This window comes from Carlito syrichta, unplaced genomic scaffold, assembly GCF_000164805.1.
Source record: "Carlito syrichta isolate Samal-C Ts95f unplaced genomic scaffold, Tarsius_syrichta-2.0.1 Scaffold56697, whole genome shotgun sequence".
NCBI lineage: Eukaryota > Metazoa > Chordata > Mammalia > Primates > Tarsiidae > Carlito > Carlito syrichta.
The window spans coordinates 97,644-112,592 of NW_007000793.1; positions in this window are offsets into that span (position 1 = coordinate 97,644).

Consider the following 14,949-nt stretch of genomic DNA (forward strand, 5'->3'; position numbering starts at 1 on the left):
TCTTTGCTACCTCAGCATAGTACATTCCAGGGCACAAAGTCCATTGACATGAATTTGCTGGTTCAATAGCACATGTTTGAGGTTTTACCTCCCCAGCACCTTGCCTCAAGTTGGGGAGCAATGCCTCCTTTTTTTACTCTAACCAACTTTAAGCCACTTTATTGAGGTATGATTGACATATGAAAACTGCACATACTTAATATATACATTTTTATTAGTTTGGGGATAAGTGTACACCCGTGAAACCATCACAACTGGGGCCATTAACATATCCATCACCTCCCAAAGTTTCCTCCAGTCCCTTTTTTCCTTTTCTTATTTTTGGTAAGAACATGTAACATAAGATCTACTCTTTTAGCAATTTTAACTGTAAAATACAATGTTGTTAGCAATAGAAATTATGTTATATAATAGCTCTCCACAACTTATTTATCTTGCATGACTGAAACTTTACACCATTTAGCCATCACTTCTCATTTCCTCTTTTCCCAGCCCCTGACAGCCACCGTTCTACTTTCTTCTTAAAGTTTGACTATTTTAGATTTCACATGTAAATGAGATTATGCAGTATATGTCTTCTTGTGTCTGTCTTAAACTGATAAGAACAGATACTACACTTGATCTTAGCCAAGATGCCGAAAAGCGATTTTGTGTCTATCTTATTTCACTTAGTATAATTCCCTCCAGGTCCATCCATGTCATCACAAATGGCAGGATTCCTTTTTTTTCTTAAAGCTGAATAATTCTCCAGTATATGTATACCACAATTTATTTATCCATTCATCTGGCAATTTAGAATTTAAGTTGTTTCCACATCTTGTCTATTGTGAATAATATTGCAAACACTCCAACCAGCTTACCCCATCCTCAGCCACAGTACATTGTGTACATAACCCAACCAAGACTAATCTCAATCTATTTTATGTTGTTCAAGCTGAAACTGAAGGAAGAGGAGCAGTTTCTCTTCCTTTTGTCAGCGGCAAAACTGCAAAATACAAGATGGTAGAGCTGTCAGCTAACTCAAGGAGAGGTTTTGTCACTTGCAACAACAACCAATACCCCAACAAAAGAGTCCTTCCTAATGTGTGTTTGCCCCATGAATACTTACTCCCTATCTACTGTGTGTAGTACCATGTTGGATTCTGAGGATACAAAGATGAATAAAGTAGACATGTGTTGTCCTAATGGGATTAGTGGTGTTCACACTTCCAGAAAACTACATCACTGTGTAATATAACATACGTGAAGCTGAAGAAACACAGGGTTTTATGAGAGATCAGAGGGGGGATACCCTACTAAGGATTAGGGGTCGGGTCAAGGGATGAAAATGGGGGAAGAGGAAGAAAAAGAGACTCCAAAGAAAAAGAAAGCACGGCTGAGGGATTCAGGCAAATATAAGCAAGTCATCAGAGCTGAAGTGTAATGTTCAAGGGGAAAAACAAGGGGAGGAGCCTACATGGTGAGAGGGGACTCGGCTTAAGACTCACATTCCTTCACTTTATCAAGTCGTGGACCTGGGGCAGAGTTAGGGGTTCCAACAAAGACTTTTGGGGTGGCAATCTGGCCTGAAGTGTAGGAAGAGCTAGCCACTCTTCAGTATGCATTTCCCCCTTACATCATATGCTTGTTTGGGTGAAGGGGAGTTGGAGAGCTGATGATGACTATAGGGTCCTACCCTCAAAAAATAACTCTAGCCAAGAATATCTTTGTAGATTTTTTCATGTAGCATGGTGGCTGGGCCCTTGGAAGCCCTGCCCCAAATGTTGGTCACTTGAACTTGCTTCCTTTTCTGAGGCCAAGGGCTTCCATGGGGAAGGTAGAAGCATTCAGTCAATGGTATTTTGCAGTGCATCAGAATTCCTGGAGAGACCAAGCTACCAACTTCCCTGTGTTCAGTAACAGGAACGTGTGATCAACCTGTGATCTGTTACAAAGGATTGCACCATTGGGGAAAGGAGATTGTGCACAGGAACAGAACAACCCAAAGTCTGGGGTTGCCTCAGACCTAGAGGCTGCCTCAGTTGGCTGGGTTTCAGGGCAGGAAGCCAAGGTTGTGGACTTATACCTCAGGAGGACCAATCAGTCTCATTCTGTTGCAGAAATACAGGGTGCACACATAACCCACACTGGCCCCTCTGCCACTCCAGGTAAGAGGCCTGACTGAAAGAAAATGATTTTCATGTTTGCCTAAAGAGCCTAGCAAGCAATGGAGATTAACATGTAGGGCATTTATTAGAGAGTTATGGCAGGATCCACGCCTGAGCAAAAAGAGGAGTTAAGCAGCAATGGAGTCACAATGCAGGCCTCAGCCCATTCCCCAGGGGATGGGGTAGACTTGGCAAAAGATCCAGGCCTTTGTATACCCATACTAACCAATCACTGGATGCAGACTTCCCTTGGAGAAGAGATATGATCTTTTCAACTGTAGGCCATTCTCATGAGTGGGGATGGAAGTGGAACTCTAGGCAGCACAATACAGCATCCATTACAGTAATAATAACTGTCACCATACAGACCATCTCATTGACTTTTCACTATAATCTTCAGAATGTATTATTCTTATCTTCATTTTACAGATTAAGAAACTGAGGCACAGAGATGTTTGACTCTGAGTCACTTAACCACCATAATGCTTCCACAAATAAAGCACAATATATGTAGTCAGAAAACATCAGTTCAGCAAACCTTAACTTCTCACTTACCCTCACTTTGTCCCTAAACTTTAAACGTCTCTGAGATTAAGCTCTGAAATGAAGATTATGATGCTTGACTTGCCTTTTATTTCTCTTATAGAATTGTCAAATTCTATTAGACAAAAGCTCTTGCATGTGGGTATGCTTTGTGAACTGCTAATCCCTAGACAAATGGAAGACAGAATTCTTATTACACCTGAAAGGCAGTACATGGTCTAAAAAATGGCAGCATAGAGCCTCTCCAAAACCTCTGTGGATAATCAGAATGCTACACCTTTTGGTTACTCCAACAGGCAGAGGCCAAATGCAAACATCTTCATTTGGTAAATGGAGAGAAAGAGGTAAGTTTCAGGGAAGTCAACAGGCAGAATTCAGTACAGAAATTAGTTCCTAGGATCAATGTCCAACACATAGACTTAGTATGTCTCTGGTGGCACAACAGAAAGAAGAGGCAGCCCATCTAAGAGAGTGTGGACTCCCAGAGTTAGGAAGAAGGCAATACATGTTTACTGATTTATTGGATCACCATTCTTCCTTAAATCCCAGATCTCCTGTGGTAAGCAGAATAATGCCCCTTGAGACACACACACACACACACACACACACACACACACACACACACACACACACACAATGTTTGTATCTGACTATGGTAGGTTATAAGGCAAAGAAGGAATTAAGGTTACAGATGGAATTAAGGTTACTAATCAACTGACCTTCAAATAGGAAGATTATTCTGGCTTATCTAGTTAGACTCAATCTAATCACAGAGGTTCTTAAAAGTAGAAGAGGGAGGCAGAAGAGATCAGAGTGATGAGATGTGTAAAGGACTCAGCCATAACTGTTGACTTTGAAGATGGAGGAGGGGGCTACAAGCCAAGAAATGCAGATGGCTCTAGCAGGTAGGAAAAGTAAGGAACCAGTAAGAATTGTGCCAGACTTCTGACCTGTAGAACTGGATGATAGTAAATTTATGTTCTTTTAAGCCACCAAGTCTCTGGTAATTTGTTATAACAGCTCATGGGAAACTAATATACCATTCCTTGGAAATCAATTTTCCTTCTTTTTGAAACATTCTTTACATATTCCTTAGGAAGCAAACTCATTCATTATTTGTTGGGAAATGTCTTTACGGTGTACCACTTCTTGAATAAAGTTTTGGTAGGTACACAAAGCTATATTAACAGTTAGTTTTTCTCTCAGCATTCAGAGCATGTCACTTAACTGACTGTTTGCTTCCATTGTTGTTGAGAAGTCAGCTGCCATTCTACTTGTGAAACATTTTTTTGGTGTTTTACAGATTCAATACAATGTCTCTCTGTGTGTATTTTTCTTTATTTATCCTCCTCTGTGTAAGTTATGTTTCCAGGGTCTGTGAATTCATTTGTTTATCAGTTCTGGAATATCCTCAGATATTAACTCTTCAATATAGTTTTCTATATTAGAGGCACGTTAGGTCTTCTCATTCTATTGCAGTGTCTTAACATGTTCATCATATATTGGATTGCCTTATTTCATTGGTCTGCACTCTGGATAATATTTTTAAAACTCTTCCAGTGTAATTGCTTTTCTTTAACCATATTTATTCTGTTTAAACCTATTCCCTGGGAGTTTTTATTTCAACAACTATATTATTTGTAAAAACTCAATGTAATTCTCAAATTTATCAGCTCATTTGCTATTCTTGTCTCTTGCTCACTTTTTTATTCCATCTTTTACTTTAACCATTTTAAATCTAATTATTTTAAATTCTGAATCTGATCAATCTGAGGCCCTTCGAGGGCCTCAGTCTGTCATTTTTGTTTTAGAATCTGTGTTTCCCACATCACTGGGACCATTTAATGCTTGAAGTTGGAGGTCTGAGTAATAAAGTCAAATTCCTACCCCCATTTTGAAGCCCATTTAGTGATAACCTCAAAACTCTCACACACAAAAAAAGGAAAAGAAATAAAGGTCAATTAAAGTATTTATAACAGTAAACCTAACATTAAATATAACAACATAGCTCTTTATTAAGACAAGTAAACATAAACAATAATTGAATAAACAATTTGGTTAAAGCAATTATTATAAAATAAAGATTCTTAACCTGAAGGGCTCTATCAACTCATTTAAATTTGATGTACTAGGTCAGGTTCATTTTGGTGTAAGGACTTATATCACAAAAGGATGTATAATCTCCAAAAAGTTAAGAATTATTACCCTGGAGAAGCTTCAAAAATAAAAACAAACTCTACACGATTCTTTTGTATCCTTATTCACTATCCCTTTGCTTTTATTTTTTCTAGTTTATTCCCTTATTTAGCTTCTAAGAAAGACCCCTTGCTTATTTTATCATGTGTGATTTTGAATTCATGCAAACTGGAAAGAAAAACATCAGAATTTCAGCAGGTAAGTAAGCAAAACAGTATATGCAAAAGTAAAGTACAAAGGAAAAATTAAAATATAGAAAATGCTTCACTTTCATCATTAACAGGGGAATCATAGTTAAAATAAGGTGATTACATCTAATGAATTATAAAAAATTAGGAAAAGCACACTTTCCTACATTGGTGAGATTGCAGTGAAATGTGATGCCAACCAAAGACTCTCCTAATTTTTTCAGAAGGTGATTGAGTGATGTGTATCAAAAACCATAAAAATATTACCAATCTTTGATCCATTAGTTCCATTTCAGAGAATGATTCAATATTAAATAATGCAAAAGATAAAATCACATAATTATTTTAAATAAGTAAAAATAGCAAAGTAATAAAAGAAAATTCAATGGGCAAAAAAAAGAAATTTAACCAATAACGCTACCTTTATGGGCAATTATGCAGCTATTTGAAGTGTTTAATTTTGAAGACTGGGTAGTAAACATGAAAAATACTTATAACACACTGTTAGTGTCATCTTACCCAACTGAGGATCAAAAATGGGAAGGAGATTTCTGAGGTGCACGGTTCTCAGGAGATGTGGAACTCGGATATAAATTTCCTCCTATTTTAAAAAAGTTCTGAGCAGATGGTTGTGCCTCATTGTCAGATGACTATATTGATTGAATGACAAACTGTGAAGCCTATGACTATGTATAGAGTTTACATTTTTTATCCATTTTCATAAAAAATGTACCCTGACACATGTTTAAAAGGAACATGATGAGCAGGATAAGTAAGCCTAAATGTCTGCGGTTCTCGTGAGAGATGATGTATAATCAGCATAGTTCTAGGATTCATGGAAATGTTAGGGTTTTCTTTCCACAGAATCTTCACTCATCAGCTGTGCCAGCAACAGCCTTTAATGTCACAAGCTCCTGACTCACCATGTTTGTCAGCCCTACTCACCCTTCCCGAACACATCCACCATCTTCATGCCTTTGCGTATGTTCTCCCTCTACCTACAATGTTCTTCTAGCCAGGAGTTCATCCACCTGAGACCAGCTGTGAGGCCACCCCCCTTGAGTAGTCTCCCCTGTACATTCCTCCATCAGCATTAGAGCTTCCTCCCAGGGTTCCCATTATGTATGCTTTTGCAGACCTTTAGTTTAGCTCCCACTTATGAATGAGAACCTGTGGTGTTTGGTTTCCCATTCCTGTGTTACTTCACTTAGGATAACAGTCTCCAGTTCCATCCAAATTGCTGCAAAAGACATTATTTTGTTCTTTCTTATGGTTGAACAGCATACCATGGTGTGTGTGTGTGTGTGTGTGTGTGTATGAGTGTGAGTGTGTGTGTGTCCACATGCACACACATTTTCATTATCCATTGATTGGCTGATGAGCATTTGGGCTGGTTTTACATATTAGCAATTGTGAATTGTGTTGTTATAAACATCCGGGTACAGGTGTCTTTTTTGTATAATGATATCTTTTCCTTTGGGTAGATGTCAAGTAGTGGGATTGCTGGATTGGATAGTAGATCTACTTTTATTTATCTGAGAAATCTTCATACTGATTACCATAGAGGTTATACTAATTTACATTCCCACCAACAGTGTATGTATTCCCTTTTCACTGCATCTGCGCCAATATCTATTGTCTTTTTATTTTTTTATTTTTTTTTTTTGAGTTGTAGTCTCACTCTGTCGCCCAGACTGAAGTGCAGTGGCTGCTCCCGGCCACCGCAGCCTTGACCTGCTGGGCTCCAGTGATCCTTCTGCCTCAGCCTTCCAAGTAGCTGGAACTACAGGCACGCGCTACCACACCCGGCTAATTTTTTTGATTTATTGTAGAGATGAGGTCTCACCAAGTTGCCCAGGCGGGTCGCGAAACCGCAGGCTCGTGCAATCCACTCACCTCAGCCTCCCAAGGCGCGGGATTACAGGCTGAGCCACTGAGCCCGGCTGTCTTTTGATTTTTTAATAATGGCCATTCTGACTGGTGTAAGATAGCATTTTACTGTGGTTTAAATTTGCATTTCTCTGATGATTAGTGATGTTGAGAATCTTTTCATATGTTTGTTGGTCATTTGAATATCTAATTTTGATAGATGTCTGTTTGTGTCATTTGCTCACTTTTAAATGGAGTTATTTGTGTTTTCCTTGATGATTTGTTTGAGCCCTTTGCAGTTTCTGGATGTCAGTCCTTTGTCAGATATGTTGTTTGTGAGTAGTTTCTCCCTTTCTAGTTATTCTGTTGATTACTCATTTTACTGTGCAGAAGGTTTTCAGTATAATTAAGTCCCACTTACTTTTGTTGTTGTTGTTGCATTTACTTTGGGGGCCTTTGCCATAAATTCCTTGTCTGCCATGCCTTTATTTTATTTCTACATTGCTACACTGTGTTATGGTAACTTATGATTGTATCTGTTTCCTCATTGGGACTGTGAGTTTCTGGAAACCACGATCATGTTTAATTCATGGATCAAATGTGAGATTTGGAGTTGGTTTTAAACTCCAGCATCACCACTTATTACTTATGTGACCTTGGTCAAGTTACTGAGTCTTTCTGCACTTCTGTTTCTTCATCAATACGATGGGAGTCAAAAAGAATCTGTCTCATAAGGCTACTTGGCACATGCCAAGTGCCCAATAAATGTTAGCTGTGCACCCAGGGTTATAAGCCACTGGAGTAGACCAAGATCAAAGTCTTTTGACTCCCAGCTCAGTGCCATCCTATATGGACCAGAAGGAGGTACAGGAAACTCAAAACACCCCAGCTCTTTGAGCCAACAAGTATCCAAGTCTGGAAATCAGAAGTTACTTTTCATGTCTCCTTGGAGCCCTCCGACAATGGGGAAATCCCCTTGCACACCTTCATCCCCCACAATGAGGAGACCCAAGAATAGATACTGTGGGGGCAGGAGGAGTCGGATCCCCTGACCACTGCCCAACCTCAGATCCCTCCCTCCACTGGGTCAACAGACAGTGAGTCACTGATGGCATCACCCATAACACCCACTGGACTTAAAGTCCATGACCTCATGGTATGAAGAAATTTTCCTTCTGAGAAGCATTTCCTCCAGGCTACCAAAGATTCATCTCCTCTCCCATCACCATTACTCTAACTTTATTTACCTCCCCTCAAAGTGACCTGCTAACCCTGACATTACCCCACTTTCTGTGTTACTGAGAAGATTCAGGATATCTGCTAGAAACTCCCTTGATGTCCTTCTTCAGTGCTGCAATAGAACGATGGCACCACATAATGATGAAACTTACTCCATCTAGAATCAGATTGAACCTAGATGTGAACCTAGGCCATTTTATCTGGGAAAAAAAAAACACTTCTGGGATATCATGAGGATTAAATAAAATAACTTGGTGAAAGAAGCAAAAACCTTATAGGTACTCAAAAAACATATAAATTATTACCCACTTCTTTCCATCTTAAAATACTGTTGTTCCTTCCTTTCTATTCCTGAAGTTCTAGCTGTTGGTGGACACTGGGCCCTTGGGATTACGTTGGGCCCACTTGGCTAACCAGTGGACCCGGTACAATGCATATGACATCCAGAATGTCCTAGGCAGAATCTGTTAGCTTCCCACCCCAATTCTGATCTCTCCAAACAAGCCTTGGCTTCCTTCTGTCTGCTCTATTTCTTTTGATGACATAACCGTTCTTCTAATGGTTCCCTATTGTTTTTGTGACAAGCTGCTATCAATTAGGTGGCTTAAAATAAAAATGTATCATTTTTTTTTTTTTTGAGTTGGAGTCTCACTCTGTCACCCAGACTGGAGTGCAGTGGCATGCTCCCGGCCACAGCAGCCTCGACCTGCTGGGCTCCGGTGATCCTTCTGCCTCAGCCTTCCAAGTAGCTGGAACTACAGCCGTGTGCTACCACGCCCTGCTAATTTTTTTGATTTATTGTAGAGATGAGGTCTCACCAAGTTGCCCAGGCGGGTCTCGAATCCGCGGGCTCAGGCAATCAACTTACCTCAGCCTCCCAAAGTGAGGGATTACAGGCTGAGCCACCAAGCCCAGCTCAAATGTATCATCTTACAGTTCTATGGGTCAGAAGTCTGGCACCGGTGGCACTGGGCTAAAATTAAGGTGTCAGCAAGGCTGTCTTCCTTCTGACTCTAGGGGATATTCCATTTCTTGCCTTGTCTGGCTCCTAGAAGCTGCCCACATTCCTTGCCTCATCACTGCATCATTCCAATCTCCTTTCATCATTGCATCTCCTTCCCCGACTCACTCTCCTGCCTTCTTATTTTGAGGGCCCTTGGGATTACGTTGGGCCCACTTGGCTAACCCAGGACAATCTTCCCATCTCAAGATCTTTAGTTTGAAATCATCTGCAAAGTCTCTTTTCCTATGCCATGTAACATGTGAATGGGTTCTAGGCATTAGGACATAGATAGCTTTGGGGGTTATAATTCTACTTACTACACTTCTCCCAGATTCCCAGGTCTGTAACATCAGGTCTATCTGTGATTCCTTCATCTCTGTTCTGATCCCACCTCCCTTCATAGCATCCCATGTGATAGCACAGGGTTACATGCCCTCTCAGATCTACTGGTAAAGCTGCCTGAAGTATGGGACTGAAAAGACTGTGAGGTTGTGTCTTTGATCCCACGAGAGAGTTGTCTGTTCAATTAATCTTGTCAAATATGGTCATGGAATTGCAGGGTATGACATGAATACTGTGTATCTCCATCCTGCCTCCTCCTACATCTGACTTTTTCACATGCCTCCACCTCCCCTAGTTAGAACCGCTTGTCTAAACTATTGCAATAGCTCTGTATGGGCTCAACTGTGTTTCTCCACAATTCATATATTGGGAAGTCCTAACCCCAACTTGGTTATATTTGAAGACAGGACTTATAAGGAAGTAATTAATGCTAAATGAAGTCCTAAGAGGGGGGCTGACAAAATAGAACTAGTGCCCTTATAAAGAGAGGTAGTGACATCAGAGCACTCTCGCTGCCCCATTTCTGCACATGTATCAAGCAAAGGCCACAGTGAGAAGTCAGCTGTCTATTAGCCAGGAAGTGGGCCCTCACCAGAAGCTGAATCCTGCTGGACCTTGATCTAGGACTTCCAGGCTCCAGAACAGTGAGCAAATACATTCCTGTTGTTTAACCCACCCAGCCTGTGGTATTGTGTTGTGGCAGCCCACACTGACTAAGACAAGCTCCTTAAAAACTGAAATTTCTCTTCTCCCTGGAAGTTCCCCACCTCCAATCTGCCTTCTATGCTATTGCCAGCTCTTCCAGAGCAGTGGTTTCTACATGTTGGTCCTTAGACCAGTGCCAGCTTTAGTAGTGAGCCAAATGAAACAAGAAAACCAAGAGCCAGCCTCGTGCTTGATATTTAAACATGTTTGGGTGCTGTCGTCAATGCTTCTTTCTTGAGAAGGGTTGTTCTGAGATCATGTCTCACTGAGGGGAGAGGAAATGTAAAAATTGCCTTTTTAAAATGAATTAATACTTGCAGTAGGTGCACCTTGTTATTCTTAGTAATGGCCTTATGGAAATTAAAAGTTGGTTTCCTACATTTTAAAAAAGAATACTGGTATGAGATATTAAAGTATTTGTGAGTAGCTGTTTTAAATCATAACTCTAATAGTATCAGGCCTGCGGCCCCCAGTCTTGAAATGTGAATGCCTCCTTCCCCAGGTGGAAGGAAACCCCCAGCTCCTCATGCCAATCCAGATCCTCCATGGCAGGCTCCCCATTGCCATTGCTCTTTCGTCCCTCCATGCATTCCCCTATGCCTGCCACATGGAGCATATTCACTGTCTCTAAAACGCTCCCCACCCCAGGTTCCTTTGGCTTGTTTTGCTCCCTCGGACTTCCATCTCCTCCTTCTTGCACATATTTACCTATTGAAATCCTGGCAAACCCTTGGAGACCATATCCAACCCATTTCCTTTACTAACCTGTGGGAAAACAGAATATGCCATGCCAAAATGTGCCTCTTGCCTAAGAATGGCAACCAAGAAGAAGCAGATGCTGGAAAACTCTATGCTCTCCTCCTATCTGCCTAATAGCAGAACATAAATTTACAGCAACAAAAGATATCCCACTTTCCCTGCCCCTTCTACCAGGGAGGACAAAGATTAGCCACTGAACACAACTTTAGACCCTTATGAGTCTGAAGATGGCACCAGTGGAATTTATATTAACACGCTCTACTAACTAGCCTGTATCTAACATTTATTTGCCACCCCACATATTGCTACCCCTAAAGATTCAAAGTCCTTTTCCTTTGTCTTGCCACTTCTCTAAAACTTTACTGTTCTTTTCTGATGATGTTATATAGGCTGGAATTCAAGGCCATCTCTTTGAGAACCTGGGTGTCTCTCAAGTATCTATGGAATGTATATGTTCATAAATTTCTGTTTGTTTTTCTCCTGTCGATTTGTCTCTTGTTACAGGGGTTTATTCCAACCAAGAACTTATGAAGATTGAGGGAAAATAATATTTTTCCTTTTCTACAAAGCCTTCCTGATCCCTGAGCCACTTGCTATCTCTTGTCCTCACGGACTGTTTGGATCGTCTTTGTGGTATTTCAATTTTGACTTGTTTGAGCTTGTTAGACACCCTTTACCAAGAAGAAGCACAAATATGTGATGATTCCTGGCTTTCTGTCGGAAAGATCTGGATTTGATTCTTGTCAACACCACTTACTAACTAGGATAAGTTACTAAACCTCTCTGAGCCTCAGTTTTTTCCTGTGTGATTCAGCAATGAAACTACCTCCTGGGTGAGGCTTCCACAGGAAGTGCAGTTGTACAGTGCTTCTAAAGGTAGCATTAGGCCAGCTTCATTGCTATAAGGACCACAGCTCATACTTCTGACATACCCCTGTCCTCATCTTGTCATTCACTGCTTCTCTTGTGACTAGCACAAGGCTCAACTAGTACCTGGTAGCCTGAGCATAAAGATGTCTAACCTCAAAATAATCTCCAGTTTTCTAGCTTTTAAAGAAGACAATAATGTTACAACAGACTACTTCTTTCTTGGTGAGCGGTCTGTCTGAGTCCTTCTTTGACTTTTCCTCCACTCCCTACAAAAACCTCCCTTGATTTCTGTCCATTTTATGAGCCAGGTCTCCATCCTTCCTAATGATTCTAGAAACTAATCTGTTTTTTTAATACTTTTTTTTTCAAAGACTGTTCAATAAATTTCTGTTTAAATCATTCTGAGTCCATTTCTATTGCATGTCCCACAGAACCCTGACTGATGCACACAGATCTACCAACAATGGTTGACCTGCCACACTAATGCTGTCAACACTTCCCATGCTGCTTACACATTTGTGTTTCCAAAGTGTGTGTTGTACATGTTGTAATTTCAGATTTCAGAATATATTTTTAATAGTATGTGTTTGTTTTAAGATGTAATAGAAAAAATACAATTAGCAATTAAAATTATGAGTTCATGATAAAATTATGAGTTCATGAGCTCAGGAGAAGGCAAAAGTAGACAATCCCTATTTAAATAGACATATAATTATGCAAGTGTTCACAATGTAGTTTCTATCTAATTTTCCATCCATTAATTAAGCCCGCTCCCCATTTGATAAATCCCCCACTAGTTATGTCTTCAAAGGAGAGAAGGCTCTACTTTCCCCAGCATAATCCAAAAGAATCAAATTCTCCCTTCCAGATACTCCGACTGAAGACTTTGAATCTGAGGAAGTGATGCAAAGACAGAAGACATGAAGTTATCTGTGGCAGTGAAGCAGCTGCTGCTCTCCTGACCACCTTCCCTTCATGGGTGAGCGTTTTGGTGTTATGAAGCACTGGATGAGATCCAGAGCATTTAATTAGTTTGTCCAAGGTCACACAGCTATTGAGGAGTAGGGATAACAGTAGGACAAAACCTCTCCTGCCCATCCTATGCTTTGCCGACTACACTTCCCATAGGAGAATGTTAGATTTGAGTCAGCTACCACATGAGTACCAGACATGCTGATGCTAAGTTGGTCTCTAAGCTGCCAGGTGGGAACCCAGAAAAGGAGTATGGGCTTCACTGAAGACTGTGAAAGTGTTAGCTCCACTTTCTACTATGGACATAAAGGTACACAAACCCTGCATAGTCCCACAGAGTGGCCAAGGAATAGGAGGAGAAATCACCCAGCAAAAAGGTGTGACTTATGCTTACTGTCATACGCAGACCATTTCTGCTTATTATACCTGAGCAGATGTGGGAAAATGTAGTATATACAATAGTTGCCCCTCAGTGTCTCTCTTAGCATCCTTCCAGCTTGTCCCTGCAGTGGGACAACAAAAAACCACATTTCTCAGACTCTCTTGCAGCTAGAGTTTCATATGTGACTTCAATTTTGCCAAACACACACATTCATAGGAAACTTAAATTTGGAATGCATTGTTTAAAGAGAGGCATTTATTTTTTTCCATATATTTTAGCAAGCACAGCATGCTTCAGGAGGCAGTTTTCTGATCTCTAAAATTACAAAGCCATGTGCTCCTGGAACCAACAGCTGTGTGATCTCTGCACTGGCTCCAGTGCTGTGAAGCTGAAGCCAGTACTGCAACAGCATCTTCCAACTGTGACAGAAATAATGACTCTTCCACAAGCCAGTTCTAGAGTATTCCTCTGGGAATTATTCCTGAATGTCCAGTCTAAAGCTTACTCCTCTGGCCCCTCAATTGATTCTATAAGTACCTAGTTTATTCTATGAAAACATTTTCCAATTAAACCAGCTAGAGTACTTTCTAGTATCTGTCACTGAATCTTGACAAATAAACCACCATCTTACCATTTTACTTACCTCCGTAAGGAAGCAAACTGAGGAGCTGAGAAAGTCTTCTACTAGCTTCTATTATTTTGTTATAGGTGAGAAAAGAGGTAGTGAGGTAAGAGACTGAAGACAGTGGGAAAGATTTGAAATATTTTCTGTGGAGATAGGACAGTCAGCCACTTTAGCATGTGTTCTTGGCTCTGTCTAGAAATCTCCTTGTTGTGACTCTATCTGGACAATTCCTCCCTTTACCTCAACACTTGGCCCAAACATCTCTTCTTTGAAGACTTCACTGTTTATTTCCTGTATGATTTAGTTGTTGCTCCTCTTCACTCCCATGTACTCTACATTTCTCTTCCTTTTCCTCTTCTTCTCTTTCTCCTCCCTTCTTCTTTCTTTCCTTCCTTTCATTTTCCTTCCTTCTATTTTCCCCCTTCTTTTTCATCTTTTTTTTAATTGGAGTCTCACTGTCGCCCACACTGGAGTGCAGTGACTGCTCCTGGCCACCGCAGCATCGACCTGCTGGGCTCCGGCGATCCTTCCGCCTCAGCCTTCCAAATAGCTAGAACTGCAGGCGCGCGCTACCATGCCCGGCTAATTTTTGATTTATTGTAGAGATGAGGTCTCGCCTGCCCAGGCAAATCTCGAACCTGCGAGCTCAGGCAATCCACTCACCTCAGTCTCCCAAAGGCACGGGATTACAGGCTGAACCACTGAGCCTGGCTCTTCTTCATTTTTTTATTTATCACACATTTATTGAGTAACCACTTCAAGACAGTCGCTGGAGATACAAATACACACAAGGCCAACCCTATTCTTGAACTGCCTACAGGTTAATGAAAGTGGCTCACAATAAATATGTAGTTTGGCAAGAGCTACGCTGGGGGGGTGACCCAGGGTCTCATAGCTGCATAGAAAAAGCCACAGGGCTACACATAGTTTCCAAGAGAGGTTGAGCCCGTAACTAAGCTCTGAAGTATGAGTAAAATTAGCCAGGGAAGTGAAAGAGCAATGATTTTCCAAACAGAAGGAGCAACATGTCCAAGAGATAAATTGTGTGAGAAACAATGGGGTCCTGAAGAAGCTTTGAGAAACTCACAATGCTTGCTATTTAGTGTACC